The sequence below is a fragment of the Panicum hallii genome, chromosome 6, assembly GCF_002211085.1.
Source record: "Panicum hallii strain FIL2 chromosome 6, PHallii_v3.1, whole genome shotgun sequence".
NCBI lineage: Eukaryota > Viridiplantae > Streptophyta > Magnoliopsida > Poales > Poaceae > Panicum > Panicum hallii.
The window spans coordinates 23,082,915-23,109,138 of record NC_038047.1 but is presented as its reverse complement, the minus strand read 5'-3'; positions in this window follow the sequence as shown (position 1 = coordinate 23,109,138).

Here is a 26,224-nt window from a genome sequence, read left to right as displayed (position 1 = left end):
AACTACCCAGGTGATTAGTTATGAGCGAACGGTTGTAGGGCGCGAGTCACGTGCATCATCAACTCATGAGGGTATGCATCATACTTCATGCATTTCATACGTGCATACATTGCAAGTATCATCATCCTTGCATCATAGTGTATGCATCATTTGGTCAACATCATGGTAATTGCATTGTGTCATATGCATCATCTCGGTCGTGCATGGGATCCCTCATCCTCATGTTGCACCATCATTGTAATCATACATCTCAGCAGTGCATCATATTCATGGTTATATATCGAGCATTGCACTCTAAGTTGGAGTATTTTGTCATTATCTCTTGATTGCATCGGTCTAAATAGGCATGTTTTGCAATCAATATCATTCAAACTATTTAAATAATAAACTCTGAGCAGAGATGTTTCAAACATCACTTATCAGTCTCTTGTGCTATCCTCACTTGTTATCCATGAGTTCTATGATGAATGTCACCGACATTTATCATCTCCATGATTGTGATCTTAATTCTATAAAAACTTGATCACCTTTCTCTCTCTTCTCTCGTCATACTCATCCATGTACCATTTATCTATGCTCTCATCATACTCCTCTCGTCATACTTCAACGACTTTTATCATCAACTTCAATCTTCTCTGGTGTGATTGCTTCCTGTTACTTTTGATATGTGATTTACTTCTCTTCCCTTAAGAGTCTCTCGTCCGAATCTCGGGACGAGATTCTTTTTAGGGGGGAGGGCTGTGACAGTTCGTGTATTTGTAATGCTAGGCATATATTTTGTTAGTGTGAAATATGTGTTTGTTTGTATAAAGCTCATGTGTGTTTATGTGAAGCTCTTGAAAAATTAAAGTGCAAGTAAAAAGGGTATTTTTTGTAATTACAGAAAAACCTAGGGTTGATTTTGCAAAATATGTTTGGATGGGAGGTAATTTCGAAAATAAGTGAAGAGTGGTTTTGTAAATATGTTTTTCTAACTTTATTCCCTGTAAAAAATATATATTTATTCAAAAGTTGCATTTGAAATGCATATGTTGAAGTGGGTAAAAAGTTAGGGTAAAATGGTAAAAATAAGGGTATTTATATAATTTTATAAAAGTGCAAGTCCTTTTATGCAAATGTTTGATTTACAAAATTAACTTTCAAATTTACTCAGGACTAAAGTGAAAAAGTGCAAGTCATCATGACATGTCTATCCAATCATTATGACGAGTCTATCCTATCATTATGACGTGTCATAAATGCTTGCATTTAGGTCCTGAATTTTATAAAATTCATTCTTTAGTACAAAAGCAATTCAAATCCGATTTTTGTTCAAAGATTCACGTGTAAAAATACAAGTTTTGAGTTTTTGAACTTGAGCCCTAAAGCAATGTTGTAGGGTTTGAAAAACTCTCCAACTTTCGTTTTGGGCATTTCTTCATTCGGGTTTTAAATTGATGGGAAATTTTGTTTTACAAACAAGCCCCTGCAGTTCTTTGATTTTGCGTATACGCCCTTGGAAAATCTCAGTTGTCTTTCTTCTCTGCTATCTCTCTTCCTCTTATCCTCTTCTGGGCTTTCTTATCCTCCACCGGCAGCAGCTGTATCAAAGTTTCTCTTTTCCTCCCTCTCTCCCTGCTGTTTTCCCCTTGGCTCACGGCTGCTGTCTTTCCTCCCGAGCAAGCAGTACAGGCGCAGGGGGAGTGGCTCGGCCAGGTCCGAGCGGCAGCTAGGGTCCGAGCGCGCGGGCGTCGCGGGCTGTGGCGGCTCGGCGCATGGGAGCCGGCGCGGCGAGCGACTGCAGGCGACGCGGAGCAGCGCCAGCGAGTGAGAGCCGGAGCAGCGGCGGGCAGGGGCGAGCACAGGGCGGCTCAGGCGCGCGCGCGAGCTGGTGGCGCGGCAGCTCGCGGCAGGTGGCGCCGTGCGGGTGGCTGGCGGCGCTGGAAGGGCACGCGCGGGAGCCGAAGCGGCGGCCGTAGGCGGTGCGGGGCGCAGGCGCGCGCGGTGCGAGGTGCGCGGGGCCGGGCGCGTGGGCGCGGAGGCGCAGGAGCCAGGGCGGCGGCTCGGCCCAGCAGAGAGGTGGACGCGCGAAGTAGGAGACGCTGGGGCAGCGAGCGCGCAGGAGAGCGGCAGCGCGCGGTCTGGGCCAAGCGGTGTGCGGCCTGGCAAGGGTGAGCGGAGGCGCGGGCCACGGCAGAGCAGGAGCGAGCGGCGCGACGCTGTGCGCGGACGCGGAGCGAGCAGGAGGCGGCGCTGGTGTGGACACTCCGCAGGTGAGCCGAGCGCAGGAGCAAAGCCGATGGCTTCAGGCGAACAGACGGCGCTGGCTCACAGGCGTTGAGCGAACAAGAGTTGAAGCACAGCGCAGTAGAAGCAGCGCGTCGGTTCGGGAGTGGCACGGACAGGAGCGAAGGCTGGTGATGTGGGCGCACGGACCGAGTAGCACGCGCGTGGCGGAGCAGAGTGGGCGCTGGTGCGTGGATGCACGAGAGTGAACCAGACGGGGGAAACCGGCGATGCAGGGCGGCTCAGTTGAAGCGCGGACACAGGAAGTCGGCGAGGGTGTGGCAGATGCGAGCGCGTGGGTGGAGCAACGTGTGCGCGGCAGAGCAGAGCAGCGCGCAGCTAAGGCACGGCAAGGCCGAAACGAGCGCGTGACCAACAACGGAAGAAGGAGGAAGATCTATGCAGGGCAACGACGTGCAGGGTGGCGGCGTGCAACGCGTGGCGGTGTTCTCGTTGGGTGAGCTCAAGTCGCGACCGAGTTGATGTGCAATGCATTGATCAGAGGCCATCGAGGAAAGGGCAACGGAAGACACGGCCCTAATGCAAGTAGACCCCGGTCTTCGCGAAGGCGGAGGTGGGAGTGTAACATGGCGAATCGGAAGGAGAAGCGGCGAAACGAAGGCGGCGGTTTTAGCGCGGCGGTTTCGAAAGGAGCAACTGTGCGGGTGTGCCGACCGTGTCTCAGCGGCACACACGCATGGGCAGTGAAGGCTTAACCCGTGAGTAGGAGAATCTTGAGGTTCGCGGAAGATTTGGCATAGCGAACCCATTTCGCTCCATCATCTTACTCCATGGTCTACAACCTCCAGCAACTCCTTTTCCTCGTCGATCACCGAGCAAGACCACGAGTCACCACAGAGACTACTCCTTTGGCTATCTTCCACCCACGGCAACCATGCTCGGCAAACCCCTTCGTCATCCACGGGATCTCGTCATCGTCGAGCTTTTCTCTTCGCCGATCCTGTTCACCGCGAGAATTCACGTTCCGCGTGTTCCCCTTCATAACCAAGGCTACCCAAGGTTTGCCCTGTTTTGCTAGATCTTTTTAATGCCGGCGATTCCTTTGCCGGAATATCGCCGTTAACTTCCTATTATCTGTTTTCCCGGACCAGGGACTTGATTGCTTCGTTTTAGAAAGTTCTAGGGTGTTTTCTATAAGAATTCCAAAGCTTTATTTATTTCAAATCGATGAACTTCTACATTTCATAGATTTTTGTAAGAAGTTCATAAAAGTGTAAAATCAGCTTCGTTTGAAACCCTAAGTCAAACCCTACAAGTTTTATGTTGTAATTTTGAATTGAAAATTGATTTGTGGTCTAGGTTAAATGATAGGGAATGAGTGCTTTATTATACCTTGTATTGTATGCGTGTGTTATAACCGAATATAGGTCCTAGGATACATATCTCAAGTGCAGATGTGTGATATCTAGTTAATCTTTTCATACGAGTGCTCTTATCCTTACCGTCAAGACATTATCCTTGTCTTGATTACCGTTTTCGTAAAGTTCTCTTCGTATAAAGATCTTTGTTAATTCATGTGCATCTGTTGCTTAGCTTATACATCTCTGCAGCTGCGTCTCCACATCAGCTTTTGGTTCAGCCGCTAAGCATCCGTTTCCCTTGAATCTAGAATGTTTCTGTGTAACAGCTGTCAGTCGATACTTCTACCATCGGCTGGTTAGCTGATACGGTTGATACCTTTCTAGTATCGACTACTGCCGATACAAGTCTATTGTTCTGTCCTACATTGACTGTACAGAGTCGATGTATCGGAGAAACACACATGATTCTAAGATTCTTGTTATCGGCCGATCCAAGCCGATTCTAGCTGTCTTCCCTAACAATCTAATATGGCCGATCAATCCTTAATTTTCCCATCCTTATCCACACACTTCTATCAGTCGATCTATCGACTGAGAGGTCGGCCTTATACTTATCGGTCATATACCCTTAACCACACTCCATTCGGCTATACGTCACTCAATTGCTGTGCTGACGTAATCGAGTCGATACAACCACACCTAGTTACCTAGAATAACACTTAAGCACATCTCAGTTAAGACAACTGCTTTAGGAATCATCCTTCTGCCAAGATAATCGATGCTTTCATCGATCATCTAGAAACCTAATGCCTCTTTCCATCAGCTAAACCTTCACTGTTTCCAATCGGCTCTGTTGTAACCATCAACAAGTAGCCAATTCTAATTAGTTGTCCTTCTAAAGCTCTGTCTAGGTTTAGTTCAGATCTTTTTGGTTGTTATGTGAATAGTGTGTTAGATAAGTGCTGGATTGTAACTTTGTTGTGAAATAAAATAGTTTTGTGCGCACGCTTGAATGTAATGTTGCATTACATGTAGATACGACTACTTCGGCAACGGTACCTACGAGATTCCCCGGAGTCTACGGAGGATGTTCCTGAAGACCAAGTGAATGTCACCGAAGGATTACCTGAAGCCCCGAACCAAAGTTCAGAAGATTTTGACATTTCTGACTTCAGACCCACCAGTAAAGGCAAGCCCCGGACATAACCTACTATTTTATTACACTACAATCTATATCTATTTACATATTCTATGCATTAAGTTCTTAGGAATAGCTTGAAACCCTAGTTGCATTTCCCTAGGAACCAATGTGATGAATACTAGCACTTGAGTCCGACTAGCTGCTATGCTAATAGGACCGGTAGAAGTCGGGTGATTTCCTGTCACTCGCGCGATATAGGAGTTGTAATGTTTACATTCCTGTTATCACTATAAGGATGACGGACGGGAGTTTTGTGAGGTATCATGGTTGAGGTGATACCCCGTCTGTGTTGTTGAATCTGTTAAGGTCGCAGCGTGTGGAAGTGCGGGTTAAGTGTTTGAAAGTACTAACCACATGCCGAGAAATATGGTAAGCGGTAAGCCTAGTAGCCAATCGGCCCGAGGAGTGGACATACCTCCCACCACTCGTCTTGCTTCTTCTGGTTACTTATGTTCGACGTGTGGGAATACGTGTTGCAAGGGCAACCAGGAGTACGGGTTTTGTAGTCGCGCTACAGACGTACGTCCTGCACTTTGGAAGTGCGTATGGTCCTACAGTCGCTTGTGGTGGATCTGATCCACGAGTCGGAATGAAAGGTAAACGGTTGCTTCGGAACGACCCTGTGGTGTTCCAAGCGTGTGGGTTAGGTTTACCTTGCAAGGTTGAATTTCGATTCAGGAGTCGTCCGCCTCTCACGATGCATGAGACTGCTTATCCCCTTTTCCACATTGAGTAATAAGAGCAATCATATGATTATCAAAGATGATGTTTGACCAAAGATTCTACCATAATTGAATAGCTATAGGTGCTCATTTAGAATGGATAATCACATAGAACTTGAAAGCTAAAAGTTGACATTAAGGATCTACTCTTTGATGCTTTTCAGCTGAAAACTCTACCCAGAGCTAAAAGCCTTCATGAGTCTAGTTACATGTCTAAGTATACCATCACCGGGTAAGCCTTGCTAAGTATTTGTATACTCAGCCTTGCTAGTTATATGTTTTTCAGGTAAAGTCTTTGAAGACCCTACTCTTCCTTGCCTTGGCCCTGTGCTCTTCCAGAAGATTGGTCCGTGGAATGGGATCCGTCCCCGGCCAACACTGATGATACCAAGTGATGTCGTGCCCGGGCTTAGCATGACATCCATCTTGACGACGTGTCGTAAGTCATCGCGTATGTTTTCCGCTGCTAAAAACCATAACTCTAACAGTTTGTAATAACTTTTCTAAATTTGGAACTTTGCACTATTGTTGGAAACTCTTGTAAAGTAATTTCCTTGTAATGTAAAATGTGATGGTGATTGTATCTCTGGACTCACCTTCGTGTGAGGTAACCTTATTTGATCCTGTGTATCGGTGGTTTATCGGGACGTTACCCGACAGACCAAGGGATTATACCGTTTGAAGCACGTTGGAGCCCTCGGAAGTGGACTCGCGTACTTGAGCCGGTATAATTCAGGTTGGTTCTGCCACACTTGACATGATATCCGAAGATGAGGCCACAGCTAACACCGGCGACGAAAACGACGCTGATCGTGAGGCACGGAGGGCCAGGAACAGGGCGTGCACAGTTCGGCGAACGAGGGTCAACGAGCGCATGCGATCTATGCATCGTGAGCTAGACGCCGAATTCACCGCCGTCAGCGAGCGGAGCTTCAGAACTCCCGTGGCCAACATCGCCAGGGTAACCGCTATACTCGAGCGCAGTAACAATCCAAACTTGCATCAAGCACTTCGCTACGCGTAGAGGGCGTGGATTCAGCTCGATCAACAAAACCCGGCATCCACCATTAGAGAAGAACACGTGGGCGAAAGCCATAGCTAGGCTCACAGTCGAACGGCAGGCGGTCACCCTCGACCTCAGCGCAGTAATAACAATGACAATGCTCGCGGGAATCAAGCCACTGGTGGGAGGCAGCAGCCACCTCCAGGAGGCAACCCGCGATAGGCCAATCATCAGAATCCTCCAGAAGACCTGCACCAGAAAATCAATGAAGGACGTGATGCGCGATCCATAATTGATTCCCGGCGCAGAGAGCGTGAAGTAGTCGAGACAGAGGGTACCGACTACAGCGATCATTTTCCAGTGTTCACTGCACGGTTTAGCAGTTACAAGTACCCTGAGGGCTTCAAGCCGATTGGGTTCACCAAGTATGATGACAAGCAAGCTCCTCAGCAATGGCTACGTTATTACTCCACCGCCATTGAAGTCGCAAGAGGCTCCAACATCACCAAGGTGGTCTACTTCCTGATGGCTTTCGACCCTACGCCGCTCATGTGGTTGGAGAGTCTCAGCAACAACTCGATCAACTCCTGGGAGCAGCTCAAGAAAGTCTTCATCGACAACTTCCTTGGGGCGATCACCCGTGCAGGTACTCGTCACGATCTTGCTCAATGTAAACAGGAACGTAACATGCTCCTACGATCCTATACACGCTGTTTCTTTGACGTGCGTGCCACCATTGTGAATATCTCGGAGGAAGACATCATTGACTGCTTCTACAACGGCATCACTGACCCAGGCATCTATAGGGATTTTGGGTGGAACAGACCGAAAACTGTTGCAGAGCTTCGTGACATGATGCACGACTGGTCCGAGCAGGAGAAAAAGATGCGGGAGCGGTTCCCGAGGCACAATGACAATAACCTGAGGTGCCCAAATGACAACCGTACCGACAAGAGCCAGTGGGACTACTCGGGTCCACCTCGAAAGCGTAAGCTAGACGACCTCGTCGCGGCTGTGGATCGTCCTTCGCGAGGCAGGAAGACAACGACACAGGAGGAGTTCGGAAAGCTCTTGCAGAAGAAATGCCCATGGCATCGAGGTGCCAATCATGCGGCAATTGATTGCTACCACCTTCGGAGGACATTCAGCAATCTCGGTGGTGGCAAGAAGAATAAGCCAGTGGACAAAGAGCCCGAAGAGGATGACCAAGGGGACAAATCGCACAACACGAAGTTCCAGGATGCCTCAAAAACCATCAATGTCATCTTCAGGGGAGATGAGGACTTCAGTTTCAGGCAGGAACAGAAACTGCTCCTCCGAGAGATCATGTCTGTCGAGCCGGCGGTACCACGACCACTCCGTTGGTCGGAGGTCCCCATCTTGTTCTCACGCGACGATTAGTGGACAAGCTTCTTGGAGCCCAGCAAGTTCCACCTAGTACTGGACCCAGTGGTGGCAGAAGTCAGGCTCACCAGAGTACTCATCGACAGCAAAGGTGGTCTCAACCTCATCTTCGCCAGCACTTTGAGAAAGATGGGTTTGGACTTAACGGACATGCTCATTCCAAGCAAATCTCCTTTCTACAGCATTGTCCCTGGTAATGCAGCGCACCCACTTGGCACGGTGGTTCTTCCAGTCACCTTCGGCATGAGGGAGAACTACCGCACCTAGTTCATCAAATTCGAAGTTGCCAACTTTGAATCTTCTTATCATGCCATACTGGGCAGACTGGCACTGGCCAAATTCATGGTAGTGCCGCATTATGTTTATTTGCTTCTCAAGATGCTAGGATGAAGTGGGGTACTCACTCTCCGTGGCAACTTGAAGAAGTCGTATGACTGCAACCAGGAGGCGATCCAGTATGCTTCAACTGCGCGTGTGCCAAATGCTTCAGGAGAAATACTCGCGGCCGCGCAACAATTCTCCCAAGCTGGGCTGGAAATCCCTACGAGAAAGGCTAGCAAGTCGAGCATCTAGTCGACCGGTGATGTGGCCCTCAAGATGATCCAGCTCCAGGAGGGCGACTCATCCAAGACCGCCGTTATCGGTGCAGGCTTAGATGAGAAATAGGAATTCGCGCTCGTCAGTTTTCTTCGGGCTAAGCGAGACATCTTTGCGTGGAAACCAGTGGATATGCCAGGGGTGCCCAGGGAACTGCTCGAGCATAGGCTGAATATAAACCCACAGGCTGTGCCCAAAAAGCAACGCCTTCGAAGGTTTGCTCACAACAAACGTGAGGCAATTGAATGGGAAATAGCTATACTCCTCGCGGCTGGTTTCATTAAAGAAGTAATCCATCCAGAGTGGGTAGCTAATCTCGTCCTTGTAAGGAAAAAGAATAATGAATGGAGAATGTGCGTTGACTACACCGATCTCAACAAGCATTGCCTAAAGGATCACTTCGGGCTACCGCGCATTTATCAAGTTGTCGACTCGACGGTGGGTTGTGTACTCCTCTGCTTCCTTGATTGCTATTCGGGGTATCACCAGATCACGCTCAAGGAGGAAGATCAAATAAAAACCACGTTCATCACCCCCTTCGGGACATACGCCTACAAAACTATGTCTTTCGGGTTGAAAAACGTAGGAGCAACCTATCAACGCGCAATTTAGATGTGCTTCACTGATCAGCTGCATCGGAATGTTGAAGCCTACGTGGATGACGTGGTCATCAAGACCAGGAATCCGGACAACCTGATTGCAGACTTGAAAGAGACGTTCAGCAGCTTACGCAGGTTTTGGTGGAAGCTCAACCCAACTAAGTGCATTTTCGGAGTACCATCAGGGAAATTGCTCGGGTTCATCGTCAGTATCCGAGGAATTGAAGCCAATCCTATAAAGATTATGGCCATCACTGACATGGGGGCTTAGGCCACCATCAAGGATGTGCAGAAGCTAACAAGATGTATGGCAGCCCTGAACAGGTTCATCTCCCAACTCGGGGAGAGAGGACTACCCTTCTTCAAGCTCCTGAAATGCTAAGACAAGTTCCAGTTGATGGAGGAGGCCAAGCGGGCCCTGCAAGATCTGAAACAACACCTTCAGTCACCTCCGGTCCTTACAGCACCACTGCCGGGAGAAGATCTACTACTCTACATTACGGCGACAACTCATGTTGTCAACAGTGCCATTATAGTCGAGCGCAGCGAGGAGGGCCATACGTTTGGAGTGCAGAGGCCTGTGTACTTCGTCAATGAGGTACTCTCCGAATCTAAGGTATGATACCCGGCAGTTCAGAAACTTTTATATGCAATACTGATTACATCGAGAAAGTTGCGCCATTACTTCGATGAGTACAAGATCACTGTGATTACGGATTTCCCGTTGGTGGATATTCTTTACAATCAAGACGCCATGGGGCGTATATCAAAGTGGGCAGTAGAACTGGGGGCTTTTGTCAATCAACTTTGAGCCACGCACTGCAATCAAGTCTCAAGCCCTAGTCGATTTTATGGCTGAGTGGAGAGAGAATCAAATTCCAACCCCAGTCGACAAGCCAGAGCACTAGACCATGTATTTTGATTGGTCTCTTAAGCTCGACGGTGGTGGCGCTGGGGTCTTATTTATTTCTCCGAGAGGCGAACAATTGAAGTATGTCATCCAGAGCCTTTGGGAGGTATCCAATAATGAAGCCGAGTATGAAGCCTTGCTTCACAGGCTATGTTTGGCGATATCACTAGGCATCAAGCGACTACTTGTATACGGTGATTCACTTCTGGTCGTTCAGCAAGTTAACAAAGAGTAGGACTGCAACAAGGATACAATGGACGCCTACGTACAGTAAGTTCGCAAGCTGGAAAATAAGTTTTTCAGCCTGGAGGTTCATCACGTGATATGGGAACATAATGTTGGCGCAGATATACTATCCAAGCTAGGATCCACTTGTGCACAGGTTCCAGCGGGAGTTTTCATCCAGGAGCTGAAGCAGCCATCCATCAAGTCCTCACCTTAGATAACCACTGATGCTGGTCTTCAACAGCCCGATCAGGAGGTTATGATGCTTGGAGAGGACTGGAGAGAGGCTTATATCGACTTCATCCGGGACCAACGACTGCCTGCGGGGATGGATGCAAGAAGCGCAGCAGCAGCTCGTGTCATGCGCAGAAGCAAAGGTTTTGTTCTAGTTGACAATAAACTCTACCGGCGTGGTGCACGATCAGGTGTACTCATGAAGTGCGTCACGGGAAAAGACGGCTATGACATACTGCGGGAGATACATGAGGGCGTTTGCGGCAACCACGCGGCTTCAAGAACGGTGGTGGGGAAAGCATACAGAGCTGGCTTCTGGTGGCCCACCGCAGTGTCCGATGCTGAAGACCTCGTGCGGAGATGCCAAAACTACCAATTCTTCGGCAAGCAATCTCATGTCACAGCTCACAATCTTATCACCATACCGCCATTCTGGCCGTTTGCTTGTTGGATCCTTGATATGATTGGGCCCTTTACAATGACGCCAGGTGGTTTCACCCATGTATTGGTGGCTATCGACAAGTTTACCAAGTGGATCGAGTACAATCCGATAGCCAAGCTCACGCCAAATAGAGTCGTTGATTTCATCTCCGACATCTTGCATCGCTTCAGCTTTCTGAACACCATCATCACGGACCTGGGATCAAATTTCACGGCTAACCAGTTCTGGGAGTTCTGTGAAAATGCATGCATCTAGGTCAAGTACGTCTTCTTTGCACACCCAAGGGCCAATGGTCAAGTCGAGAGGGTGAACGGCATGATAATCGAGGGCCTCAAGAAAAGACTCTATGATGAAAACAGCAAGAAAGGAGGAAAGTGGATACACGAGTTGCCACATGTCGTCTAGGGGCTCAGCACTCAGCCGTCCAAAGCCATAGGGCAAATTCCGTTCTTTCTTTTCTACGGCTCCGAAGCAATCTTGCCGGTTGACATCATGTGGAAATCCTCAAGGGTTGAAATGTACAATGAAGGCGAGGCTGACGAGGCAAGGCAGCTAGAGCTTGACTCTGAGCTCACTGCACCACTCTTGTTCAGTCAGCACGATACCTATAGGGGATCCGGCGATATCACGACCGCAACGTCAGAGAATGATTGTTCAGTATAGGCGATTTGGTCCTACGCCGCATCCAAGATGAATCCGGCTTACACAAGCTCAACTCGATGTGACATCCAGGTAATAAAAGATATAGACACTAAACTCTAGTGTGAAATAGGCATGTTTGTTGTGGGTAGTACAAAGGGCTAGGGGTATATTTGTAATTTCTATACAATATAGGCCTTTAAGTGTAAGATGGGTGGATTGGAAGGTAGCCTTGAAACCAAGGAGAAATATAATTTTAGGTGTTAAATTTATGTTATTATAAGGAAAATAAGCCCTTAAGTAAGAATAGGGACCTATTTGTAAATAAACATAAACCATAGGGTCTTTTATGCAAAGTAACTGTGAAATAAAAGTAACTTTCATGTTTACCTGAGGGCCTACTTGTAAAAGTACTAGTCATCATGACATTTCATGAATATTTGCAAATATATCAAAAATTTGATCAAAACCTTGTTTGGTAAGGATAGGGGTAATTTAAATTCTACCTTGCTCACAATTCAACATGTAATGTTGTAAACTTTGAGTTTTTGAATTTGAGTCATAAAGCAAGTTTGTAGAGCTTGAAAAACTCTACAACTTTTATTTTGGACTTTTCCTCATTTGATCTTTAGATCAGTGGGAATTTTTAGTTTACTAAGAGACCCCTGAACTTTCTAAGTTTTCCAAACCAGTCCTTGGACTTTTCCCCTCTTCTCCTACCTCTGAACACCCTCTGCTCCTCTGCTTCCCGCTCTGCCACCGGCGCAGGACCTCCCCCCTGGCCGCGGCGCTGGCCTCGCGGTCGTTCAGCTCCTGCCTGCCCTCTCCCCACGCGTCACCCTACCCCTGGCCGCCGCCGTAGCCCCTCCTTGCTATCCCGTTCCGAGCGCGCCACGGCTCCCCTGAGCCTCTGCCGGCCACCACCTCATCGCCGTCGAGGTAAACCCACCGCGGAGCCTTAACCCTCTGTCTCTCGCGCACAACAGCACCACATCAACCTCTACATCCCATTCCTCCAGTCACTTTGCCAATGCTCGAGCACGTGACCTGAATTCCGCCGCCGCCTCTCCTCTTCTGCTCTGGCCACGATCGGCATTGCCGTGGGCAGCCGCCACCAGGCATCTCTCGCCCCAATCAACCCCCGTACGAGCTTCCCTGTGCCTCACTCGTGCTCATCGACCCCCTGTTGCTCTTCAATTGCAGCCGGAGCTTCGTCTACAACAAGCGCCGCCGTCGCCGCCTTAGGCCCCATCATGGGCAGCCCAATCCGAGCACCCGCACACCCCCACGACTCCCTAGCCAGCACCACAGCATCACCCTGGAGCTCTACGACCACTTCGTGGAGTCTCTAGTGCCTTGCATCGTTCTCCCGACGCTCACCGGCATTCATCCTCGCCGCCGCCGCTGCTGTCCTCATCGATTACCTCTGATCCGACGCATACACTCCCAATCATTTGCGTCAACAGCTTCCCCACGACCCGCTGAAGCTAGTGCGCCATCCTTCCACCGACGCCGGTCACCAAAACCTCGCCGTCGACAGTGACCTTCCATCACCACCTCGGGTTCCCGTCGGGATCTGCTCTTCCGACCACTACCGTCCTCGACACGTGGTGTGTTCAAACCGCCGTGAGCTCCTGAGTTTTTCCTCTCCCCTCGGACCTCGCCGCCGGTGACCTCCTCGCCGGAACATGGCCGTCCCCTCTCTGCCCCTCTCCTGTTCCAGTCAAGGACCTCGGTTTAGAAGGATGGAAAACCCAACGGGTTTTCTGCAAGGTCCATGACTCAGTGAAATAGTGGTGGTTAGGACCCCTTTGGAAATGTATCTATGATTTTATGTGATCTATGCTGCTGGTTTGTAAATTCGATGAGAAATTGTAGGAAATTCCAAAAATTGCAAAACAAATTTTGTTAGAAACTAGATTTTAAACTCTACAACTTTTGTTAAATGAGTTTGGTTTGAAACTGAGTATTTTTTAGTTTACTTTAAATCTAAGGTAAAGGAGTATAATATCCATAACTCCTACATATTAACTTTGTTAATCATGATTTTTGATATACACTTTCTATAGATTATGCATGAACTGGTGTAGAATTTTCAAACCTAATGTAAATTTGTAGCTTGAGTTCTTTTAAAATTTGGACATTTCAATTTGATTTATATTAGGATTAGTTCAACATGTCTAGTAAAGCTTAATTAATTAGATCTCTTTGTCATAATCTAATAAATAGGTAATTAACTTATGATTAAACTTTCAAGACTTTATAATTTTATGTACCTAAGGTTTGAATCCAAATTGAGATTTGAATCTAAACTTAAAATATTTTAATTTCTATTTTCAGAAAAATTCAATGCTATAGTCATAGGTTAAATATAAGTGATAATTCAAGGCTAAAACCCTTTTTAGTTTCATGAGTTCTTAAATGCTACCTTTTAATTTCAACTTTGTTATGAAATAAGATAAAAGAGTGTGCATTCTTTAATTTTATATCCTTGCATATCATGTAGATGCGTTTACTCTCGCCAACGGTGACTACGAGCTAATCTCGGATCCAGCCATAGAAGTTTCCGAAGACCCCGAGAGCACCGTCGAAAATCTAACTGAAGCTCCGCACCAAAGTTCGGAAAACCTTGACGCTACTGCCCCCAACCCTACACAAGAAGGCAAGCCCCGGACATAACCTATTATTTTATTTACACTGCAACCTATATCTATTTATATATTTCTATGCATTAAGTTCTCAGGAATTGCTTGGAACCCTAGTTGCACTTCCCTAGGAACCAATGTATTGAATGTTAGCACTTGAGTCCGACTAGCTGCTAAGCTAATAGGACCGGTAGAAGTCGGGTGATTCCCTGTCACTCGCGCGATATAGGAGTTGTAATGTTTACATTCCTGTTATCACTATAAGGATGACGGACGGGATTCATGAGAGGTATCATGGTTGAGATGATACCCCGTCTGTGTTGTTGAATTTGATAAGGTCGCAGTGTGTGGTAGTGCGGGTTAAGCGTTTGAAAGTACTAACCACATGCCGCGAAATATGGTAAGCAGTAAGCCTAGTAACCAATCGGCCCGAGGAGTGGACATACCTCCCACCACTCATCTTGCTTCTTCTGGTTACTTAATTCGACGTGTGGGAATACGTGTTGCAAGGGCAACCAGGAGTACGGACATGTAGTCGCGCTACAGGCGTACGTCCTGCACTTTGGAAGTGCGTATAGTCCTGCAGTTGCTTGTGGTGGACCTGTCCACAAGTCGGAATGAGAGGCAAACGGTTGCTTCGGAACGATCCTTTGGTGTTCCAAGCATGTGAGTTAGGCTTATCCTTGCGAGGTTGAAAATTCGATTCAGAATCGTCCGCTTCTCACGAACATTGAGACTGCTTGATTCCTTTACCACATAGAGTAATAAGAGCAACCTTGTTATTGTCAAAGATGATGTTTGATTAAAATTTCTACCATGTTTGCTTAGTTATAGGTGCTTACCTAGAATGGATAATCAACTAGAATTTGTAAGCTAAAAGTTAAAATTAAGGATTACTCTTAGTTGCTGTCAGCTAAAAAAAAACTAAATCCAGAACCAGAGCAAGCCTTCATAATGTCTAGCTACATGGTTAAGTATACCATGACCGGGTAGGCCTTGCTGAGTATTAGAATACTCAGTCTTGCCTTGTAACTTTGTTCAGGTAATCCTCCTGATGACTCAGCTCTGCTTGTACCGTGGCCCTACCCTCTGTCTGATGGTTGGTCCGTGGAGTGGGACCCGTCCCCAGCCAACACAGACCCCTCCGAGTGATGTCTTGTTTGGGCTAGCATGATGTCTGCATGGACGATGTGTACAGTTCCCGTGCTTTAAACTCCGCTGCATGACCTGAAACTTATGGCTGTTTTGTAATAATTTCCCCAGTTGGGAAATTTATGTCACTTTTAAACACTCATGTAATATATTGCCTGTGATGTAAAATGTGATGGCATTTGTATCTCTAGACTCGACTTCGTGCGGGGTACCTTGTTTGATCCTGCATTCGGTGGTTTATCGGGACGTTACCCGACGGGCCAAAGGATTACACCATTTGAAGCACGTTGAAGCTCTCAAAGAGTGGACTCGCGTACTTGAGCCGGTGTAATTCAGGTTGGTTCTGCCACACTCGAGATGGGAAGGACCGTTCGTCGTCAAGCAGATTTCAAGACTGGGGTCTTATAGACTACAATACCCCGAGGGCCAAGACGTCGCAAATTCTTGGAACATTCAGAACCTACGCAAGTTTTACCCATAAAGATGACATGCAGGGACAGCTGTTCTCTGAGAGCCTAGATGTTTTCCTTCCGAATTCAGTCTGGAGGCTTTATGCCACAGAATCCGGATGTAAATTTTCTGTTAAAATATGGAGGCTATAGCCATATTCATGTTTTATATGAATCGACTTCTTGCCATGAGCTTTGACGGTCGTTAAATACGGAGGCTACAGCCACGTTCATGCTTTATATGAATCGACTTCTTGCCATGAGCTTTGATGGTCATTGCGATGACGATCACGTTTTTCCTAACAGGTTAGATCCGCTCTATCGGATTATATCTAACTTGTTGGATGGGCTCGCATGAGGAGCTATTTCGACTATGCCTAGAGTCGTTGCACTCGGCGTAGTTTCAACTTCTTGCTGTAGGCACGATAGTCATGCGACGATGCTCGCATTCTTTCCTAACTGGTTAGATCCGCTCGATCGGGTTATATCTAACTTTTTGGACGGGTTCCTGTGAGGAGCTACTTCGACTACTTCCAGGGTTTTGCACCCGGGATAGTGTCTACTACTTAGCCTATGAACATGGATGACAATCCAGAAGTTGCATGGCAAATACAAGTAGAGATGTCAATGACAGATATATTCAAGGAGAAGAGTACTTGTTTTTAGATCTCAATCCTGTATTACACTTTCTACTATTTTTTTAGCTACAGGCCGGGCTTCTAGGAGGTACTCGCTGAACTGCTCTTTGGAGCAGTCTGCAGCTGCACCCTGTGCGAATACCTCTAGTCGAGCCTGAGGCCAAAAGGACTTTACAAAACTAAGCGCGTGGCTGACACATGTGATGGGGGCTTCGGCGATGAAACTGAGGACCTTCTGTGGTGCTCCGAGGAGTCGCTCCAGCAGGGATCGCCCGTCTGCTTCGCCGCCTTCCTGCGGATCCACCATGTCAATAAGCTGTTGGGCGGCCCTCCCCGGGTCCTCCAGCTCTTTCTGGAGCTGCTCCTTTTCTTTGCCCAGCATCTTGATCTGCTGAAGGCAGTCAATGAACTGTTGTTCCGTGTCGGTGATCACCTTCTGCAGCCTCTCGACGTCATCTGTATGGCGATACAGCATATTCTTCACGTCAGTAAGCAACTCTTCTTTATATGTTAAGATTTTCCTAAGCTCTGCGGTGAAGACAGTTTTCAGAACTCAAGATAAATTGCTATGAGAAAGTACTCAAGTGAAGAAAGGGCTTGCCTTGGTGCGCCTTTTTCTGCTCTTTGAGCTGTTCTTGGAGCTCTGAGTTGGACTTCTCAAGGTTGTGGAAATCGTTCTTGAGGAGCCATGTTTCTCACGTCCGCTCCAGCTTCAGCTTATCGAGCTCTCTTTGAAGATACATGTTCTTCTTATGCTCTTCTGATATGCGTTGATCCTTTGCTTGGAGTTCCCGGAGGCCACTCACGACTGCTTTCAGCTTTTCGGATTTTTGTTGTGAGAGTTTGGCCACATCCTGCATAAGGTGAAAAGACTAAGACAAGCATGCCTTTTGTATCCTGGAGGCAACACAAGGCACATCTCGACAAAGTATAATGGCAGAAGAGTAATCATGCCTTACTAGGGTAAATTGGTACATCTCCTTGGAGATCGTCTGGAAGTATCGCATGTTGTCGACCGTCAGGAGCGGATCATCCACTAGATCTGTGGTGATGATGTTCTGGCATCCACTTCTGGACACCAGCAGATCTTCAGGGTTTCTTGAGGTACCTGCAGCTTCTTCAGCTGATGGTTGTGGGGCACCTGCAAGTCGAAACACATTCAGTACATGAAGTTTGTGGTCTAAGCAGTTAGCCACGGGAGGTCAAACACTTACTTGTGCCATCTGCAGGAGGGGTATTAATGGCCTCGACTTGTTCTTCACCACCGGCACTAGCTTCGAGTTGCTGGGGCTTGGGGGGTGGTGAGTCGGGCAGTGTCGTGTCCTCCTCGGGGCTGGCGGCTCGGGGGCTGGAGTAGCCGAGACAGGCTTTGGCTTAAACCCCAAGGCAGACGCAGTCCTAATGAAGCCGAATCAGTTATATCATTAAACAAGTCAAAAAGAATAGAATATGCATTATGAAAAAGGATCTGCACTTACAGTGAAGATTTCTTCATGGCGGATTTCTTTAGTCTCAGGGCCCGTGGTTTTATAACCACGGTACTCGTTGCCGGTGGTGGGGTCACACCAGCCGATTGCGAGGTACCCGCCACAGCAATGGTTACCATCCCTACTGAGGTAGTCGATGGGTCCATCCCAGCAGTTTCTGCGGCGCCACCTGCTGGAGCATCATCCCCAGCGAATTCGGCCTGATCACCTTTTGGCGCTTGGGGTCGGGTGGAGAAGCAAAAGGACTACAAAATAGACAATGTAAGCATGCAACAACTCCGATATTTGACAATTCTACAGGACAGCAACTTCATACCTGGTGGGTTCGACTGCATGCACTTTACGTCTGCGCACTACCTGACGACCCCGAGGGACTAATGGCAAGGCTTAAGCCAACTCCACGGATGATCCGGGGGAGTTCTTCTTCTTCGCCTTCCTTTCGGTTATCCTTTCCGCCAGGGGCTCCCGCTTTCGGTCGTCTCGCCGCCGGGCAGAGCATCAGATGCTTGAGCTTTTTTCGCTTCAGCCATGGCGCTGGGAAGAAGGTGGTCCGGTTGGGGGATGTCGGGTTGTGGTGGATAACTCCGGTATAACTCCATGTGTCCTTGCAGAGGATTTTTCAGTCAGCGATTACAGAAAAATAGAACTTATTCCAAAGAAGTCGAACACTTACTGGCTTTGGAGGATTTTGTGCAGAAAACAACTCCGGGATGTAGGGAACTGCGTTCACGTCCAGCAGCACTCGTTTGACCTGGATGAGCGCGGCATCGTCAGTCAGCTCCTCTGTGCATATCCAAGACGGGTCTTCAGCACCAATGTACTCGAAGCCTAGCATATGGCGCTGTTGGATTGGCTGGATCCGGCATTTGAAGAAGGAAAACATTACGGACGCGCCAGTCACTCCTATTTCTCTATGGGCTGCTATGATGGCTAGCAACTCGTCGACTTGATCCATGTCTCCTTTGGAGAGTTCGGTGTTCCACTCCGGCCTCATGACAGGGGGTTTCCCAGATCTCTCAAGAAGTTGGGGGACATGGTTTCCGATGTAGAACCAATGGCTCTTCCATCCAGGAATGTTGGAGGGGAATTTGTAGGAAAGGTATCTGTCGCCAGCTTGTTGTCTAAGCTGGATGCCGGCGCCCCCTACAACGGATGGATTTTTTGAGGTGGGTTGTGTGGCAGAACCGCTGGAATTATTCCGGTTCAAGTGCGCAGACCATCGGTATACAGATGACATGATCTCAACGCACTTCAAACGAAACAATCCAATGGTCTGTCGGGTAACGTCCCGATGAAACCACTGAATTCCAGATCGTCAAGCGTACCTCGCACGAAGGCGAGTCCAGAGATACAATCACCATCATATTTTTACAACATAGGTCCAAATAGTTATTACACACCAGTACTTTAAACCTAACTAAAACAAATTTATACATGCATTGTTTGAAAACTTCAAGTTTTTACAAACATTATTCAGAGACGGCAGCAGAAAGAAAACACGACTACTCGTCGCAAAAGCAGGCACCACACTTAGCCCAAAGCATAGTGTCATTCCGAAGGGTCATTGCCGGCTGGGGACGGATCCCATTCCACAGACCAGCCAGGCGGTAAAGTGCAGGGCCATGGGGAACTCGCAACTGAGTCCTCGAATGACATACCTGAAAACCATATTACTAGCAAGGCTGAGTATACTAATAGTCAGCAAGGCTTACCCGTCAATTCGGTATACTTAGCCCATAACTAGACCATGAGAAGTTGAAAAGCTCTAGGTTTCATTTGCTGAAAAGCAACAAAGAGTATGTCCTTATTTCTATATTTTAGCTTTTAGGTTCTAGTTCAATTAACCATTCTAAGTGAGCATCTATACTAGACAAGCAAGGTAGATATTAAAGCATACATCAATATTGTCCATCAACTATAACTTTTGTTACTCTATGTGGCAGAATTATCAAGTAGTCTCAATCACCACAAGAAACGGACAATTCTTGAATCGAATTTCATAACCTTGCAAGGGATCCTAACTCACACACTCAGAAACTTTGCTTTCCGGGCAACCATTCCCCTCTTATTCCGGGTCGTGGATCAAAACCACCACAAGCGACTGCAGGACCATACGCACATCCAATGTGCAGGACGTACATCTACAACGTGACTGTATGACCGTACTCCTATCTGCTATGCAGAACGTACTCCCACACATCGGTGCGTGTGAACATAAAATGATAAAAAGAATTCGAGTGGTGGGACATGTCCACTTGCCGGGCCAATCAGGTACTAGGCTTACCAAGTACCATATTTACGGTATGTGGTTAGTACTTTCAAATATTTGACCACCACTACCACACACTGCGGCCTTATCAAATTGATCAACACAGACCGGGTACCATTCCAAATCATGGTACTGCACATAACCCCGTCCGTGATCCTTATAGTGATTGCAAAATGGTAAACAATGAACTCCTATATCGCGCGAGTGACAGGAAATCACTCGACTTCTGCCGGTCCTATTAGCAGAGCATCTACTCGATAAGGACTCAAAAACATTACATAGGTTCCTGGGTTTCATGCAACTAGGGTTTGATAACAACTCCTAGCACTTAATGCACAAGATAGATATATGATAGTATAAGTGCATAATTTAAAATACTGGGTTATGCACCGGGGCTTGCCTTCACTGGTGAGGCTGGGGTCAGGGATGTTAGTATCTTCCGAACCTGGGTTCAGGGCTTCAGAAAGACCCTTGGTGACGTTTACTTGAGCTTCAGAAATACCCTTGTCGGGTTCCAGGATTAGCTCGTAGGTACCATCGGCGAGTGTCGTCAAATCTACATGATATGCAATTATTTGAAGCAAATGGTTATTATTTTATTTTCATGATAAAGTTGCAATCCAACAAGAAAACATTCAATTCATCACATCTAGACTTAATTAATTTGTACAAACAACAAAAAGATTTGAAAAAGGATAAACTTAAGTTGAGTTTCTGGTGTAAAAGCTTTATTCCAAATGGCTATTGGTGAAGATTACTACAGAACTGATCGAATCTACTTTACAGCATGCTTTTCAGATATCTTATCCAGCTGATTAGGGTATGCCTTGGCTATGATTTTTCTTCAGCAAAAGTAGTCGATAGAGGTGTAGCCGATCGACATGTAGTCGATGGGCGTGTGGCCGATGGGCGTATAGCTGATAGGCGTGTATCTTACAAATAAGACCTTAGAAAGAAATAGAGGCTTGCATTTGGGTCCCTAATCGACTTGAACAGAAGAAGTCGAGCGGCAGTGATTAAAATCCGATGAAGAGGCTCACTGGCGGTGAGGGAAAGGTGGGGAAAATGGTCCAGGAGCTCACAGCGGACTTGGGGTGGCTGGAATTGTAGAAGGGAAGCTCGGAGGTGGCAGTTCGACTAGAAACAGAGCCGGCGCGGTGAGGTTCCGAGGGCGGCGACGGTGGTCCGGCGACTAGAGTGCAGGAAGGTGAAGGGAAATTGGTTAGGGAGCTTCGGCGTCGAGATGTGGTGCTGATGGTGCTCTTGGCGAGGAAGAAGAAGGTGTGGAACTTCATTTCGACTAGAAATAGGATGGCGGCGGAAAGTGAGATTCGCCGGCGTAATGTTCTGGGCTACGCGTGCACAGGAGGAGGAAGAAGAGCGGATCAGGAAGAGGCAATGAGATGCGGCGGCGCTGATGGAGCACGAAATTGGAGAGGAGGAGCGGCGGAGGTGGCTGACGGTGGTGGACAATGGAGCTCCGGTGAAGTAGTCGGGCGGGGAGAAGAACAAGAATGCGATGCGCACGAGGGAACAGAAGAAAGAAGAAGTTTACTGGGCATGTCCCCAAGCTAAAAAGAGGTGCGCGGGCGGGCGGCAAGAAGCTGCTGGCGGTCGACGGCGCGCCCGGGCGGCGGCGCAACGCGCCCGCGCGAGGAGGAGCCAGCGGGGTTGTTTAAGCAGCGGGCGAGCGAGCTGGGGGCCAGGTGGCGTAGGAAGAGCGGCGAGGGGGCAGCTGGCGGCCAGGGAAAACACCAGCGATGGGCGGCGCTGCAAAGAAACCGAGAGGGGAAGTAGGAGGAAGAAGACGAGGACCTGTTTGAAATTTTGTAAAAGTTCTAGGAGTTTACTATAAAGTAAAATTTTCTTCCCAACTATAGCCCTAATGAAAATATGTCCAGAATCAAAAGTGTAGAGCTTAAAAAGATCTACCGCTTTGCTTTAGGGTCTAACTTTAAAAAAGTTAGGGTTTTGAAATTATTTTTAAAACCAACAAATCATTCAATTTCAAATAAATCTAAAATAAGTTTTATCTTTTTACTGAAGCCTTGAAGTATTTACACTTCTTACAGTGGTTAAAAAGTGAAAACTCACATTTGCAAATTAACCCTTCACACATTTTTGAAATTACCTCCCATTTGTACATAATTTACAAAAAGAACCCTAATTTTTCCAATATTACAAAAATACCCTTTAAGGCATTCATCAAAACGCACACACACTAAGCACCACCTCGTACTAGAATTTAATGTGCCTAGCCCCTAAGTACCTGAAATGTCACAGCCTCCCTCCCTAAAAAGAATCTCGTCTCGAGATTCCGGAACAGAATGGAATTGGAAGATTAGATGTTTGGTTCGGCTCTAAGGAAGTCTGAAAAGTTATGCTGAAGATAAGATTCAGTTTCCCAAGTCGCTTCTTCTTCAGTGTTGTTGTCGGTCAAAACCCGCCGGCGGGCAGTGACAGGCAACACGAGGAGCCAGGAGGCTTCCGGGATGGCTGGTGGGCCCCGGTCCCTCGGTCAACGGCCCAGTAATCCGGCGCGCACCCTGGCTTGAGGTTGCTAGGCGTGCCACCTGATCCTGCACCTGATCAGGAAGGTGTGATGTATCAAATTCCTGTACGCACAGACACGTGTAAAGGTCAGTCCAAGCCGTGATCGGCTCATCACTTCCTCCCCGGTATCGGCTACGGAAAGCCGATTGCATCAATACCGGATCGGATCTTTGGAACAGGCAATATATATATATATGCTTGAAAATAAATCTTGTTGCATAAATATCAATCTAATCCAATCCATGATAGCTAAGCCCTCATTGCATGATGGGAACATCCTACACGTGATTGAGCCTAACGAATACGCCGAAAAACTGGGATCCTAAAAACAGCCGAAAAGCCGATTCCTAGAGCAACCTCTATTCAAGTTACGACTCGATACTAAACATACTGCCGGAACTTTCAACTCGTTTGCAAGGCCTAATCATGCAAATATTGAACCAAATCTCCAAATAAACAGAAACTAGCCATAATAGATTGGATCTACTGATAAAGATAAAGCAAGACGCAACCATCGTATCCGTGATCGAACACGACGATTACTAAGCACACGTGAGCAACGAACAAAGCATGATCGGGATACAAAGAGAATAACATTACTCTATGTACGCTACGATAACTAGTGCTACTCATCATCTACAAGGCTTCAGAACGAGCAACACATAAAACGAATGAGCAAGGGTGATGCTACCCCGATCACGCTCTGCGTGATCGGAGCCGCATGGCACTTACCCGATGAAAACCCTAGAACAGGGGAGGCGATGCGCCGAGAGTTGTTGATGAATGATTCTGTTTCTTGTTTATTCATGGTACATATTTATAGTCTACAGACTCATCCTTCTTAACTAACCCTAACCAAACACGACACGACTCTTAACTGTCTATATCTAAATTTACACGGCCTTTCTGGCCCCAATCATCCGCACAAGGCTCAATTCACAAGCTTATTATAATTATCTTCTAGGCCCATCTTGCTCCGCGGCCCACTTCTGGCCCGTCCAGATTATGGCGATAACACATGCCCCCCCGGTTTCGGCAATGGTAATTTCGAAATCAACCATTTTAAAATCGCCTCGACCCTTCGGCTTCCATCCCGTACAGCCACGCCCTTTCGACTTCAAACGGATGTGACTGCTCTGTATCAGCCTCCTAGGGAACCATCACGGTGCCGATTCACTTCACCTCTCTGTTTACCTTTATAAACTTACCCCCGGCATCTTCCCTAATCATCTTTCTCTCACAGCCATTGACAATTGTGCTCCTTTCTTTCTTTTGCCATGGCTTCTTCTTCTTCTGCCTCCTCCGTCATTTCTTTTGAATCCGAATCTTCCCGAGAGCCTACTCCAAAATACGATCCGATAGCTGCTTATGAAGTCCGTGCCCCCCTGCACTGGGATGCAGAGGAATGGGACTTCCATTCCCAGTCAAAGGATGATAAATCCCTGACTGATGGTGAGGATGTCGCACTCCTCTTTGGAGCCGAGCTGGAGGAAGACGAAGATGATGCATCTTGGGAGGAAGACTTCTCCTCCTCGAAAGAAAGAGCCGATTCCTTCTCCTCCGAAGAAGATCCGATGGCAGGTAACTTCCTCTTTGGCAGGTCATCGGACGAAGCTTCCGACGACACCGAAGAAGCCGAAGACGATGATGGCTTTTTCACCAGCAACAGCAGCGGGAGTGACGACAGCGGCAACAGCAGTAGCGATGATAGTGGTGCTAGCGTTGCCCCGCCGACCAAGCGCCGCAAGACCACTGGCGTGTACTGGTGGTAGGCTGTAGCACCACCATTAGGTTGTTTCAAGGAGCAGTTAGCTCCTCTTTTGTACTTGCTGCCTTGCTGTGAATAAAATCCTCTTTTGCATCAGTAAATTTCTTGCACATAACAACCTACTCAAGAGCCGATGGCAACGCATCGGCCTTAGAATATACCAATCCGGATCCGAAATAACTTTCCAATTTGTTTTAACCTCTGCCGGACCTCAAATCCAAAACAGATCTCTGGAGATTCTGGGATCCAGGTTAACTCCCAAACTTCTTTTGCTCATAAACCCTAGCCGCAAAATCCTCCTCTGAACCTTGAGACGCACATTTGATCCCGCGCCGTCAACCCTAGATCTATTCTCTAAGTTCTCGATTTGAGGCTCCCGATGGCGGAATCTTCAAGCACCACCGCCGCCATCTTCGGTCTGAAGGTAAACTCCGACCCCCATTAATTTAATGCAGTAACCGTAAAATTTACTGCGTAGTTAAATGACTTCTTCTTCGGCTATCTTGTTTCCTTGGGGTTTTTTCAGGCTTCCGATATCTTCTTACCGCACCCTTCTTCCCCCAATTCTTTCTGCCTCGGGGCTCGTTCTTGCGAGAAGCACATAGATCTGATTTCATCCAAAGCCAATCGAATCCCCTTCGTGAGCCAGGACATAGATCTAGAGTCTTGGTCAGATAGACTCCGCGCTTGGCCAAATCCTCCTGAGGGTTGGATAGTTTGGTATAACATAATGGCGGACACCTACCAACCTCTATGGGAATCCATCGGGATAGCTGATGCTCTGTCTCTATCCCTTTCTCTTCTTGAAAAAGACGAGAACCTTCTGAAGACCATCGACTACTTCTGGTCCGATGCCTTGAATTGTTTTCTTTTTGGGCATGGTCCGATGACACCAACGCTCCTGGATGCTATGATGATCACTGGCTTGGACATCTCATCGGCTTGTCCCTCTGCTTACAGGCTTTCTGTAGTCCCCTTCAAACTATCTTCCAAAGTAGAATGTACTAACTGGAGTGCATACTTGAGCCAACAACAGAAAAGCAAGGGTCCTGTTGTGGCAGAACCAACCTGAATTACACCGGCTCAAGTACATGAGTCCACTTTAGCGGGCTTTGGCGTGCTTCAAACGGTATAATCCTTTGGCCTGTCGGGTAACGTCCCGATAAACCACCGAAAGCAGGATCAAAACAAGGTACCCCGCACGAAGGCGGGTCCAGAGATACAAAGGCCATCACATTTTACATCACAGGCAGTTAAATTACATAAGTGTTTAAAAGTAACATAACCTTCCCAACCGGGGAATTATTACAAACCGACATAAGTTTTAGGTAGAACAGTGGAATTTAAAGTACAGTATAATACACGTCGTCAGTACAGATGTCATGCTTGCCCTTGCATAACATCACTCGGAGGGGTCGGGGTTGGCCGGGGACGGGTCCCACTCCACGGACCAACCAACAGGCAGAGGGTAGGGCCACGGTACAGGCAGGGCTGGGTCAGTAGGAGCATTACCTGAACAAAAGTTACAAAGCACGGCTGAGTACTCTAATACTCAGCAAGGCTTACCCGGTGATGGTATACATAGCCATATAACTAGACTCATGAAATCTGGTAATGGTCATGGGGTAAATTTTCAGCGGAAAAGCAACTAAGAGTAGATCCTTATTTTCATCTTTTAGCTTTGAAGTTCTATTTGAATA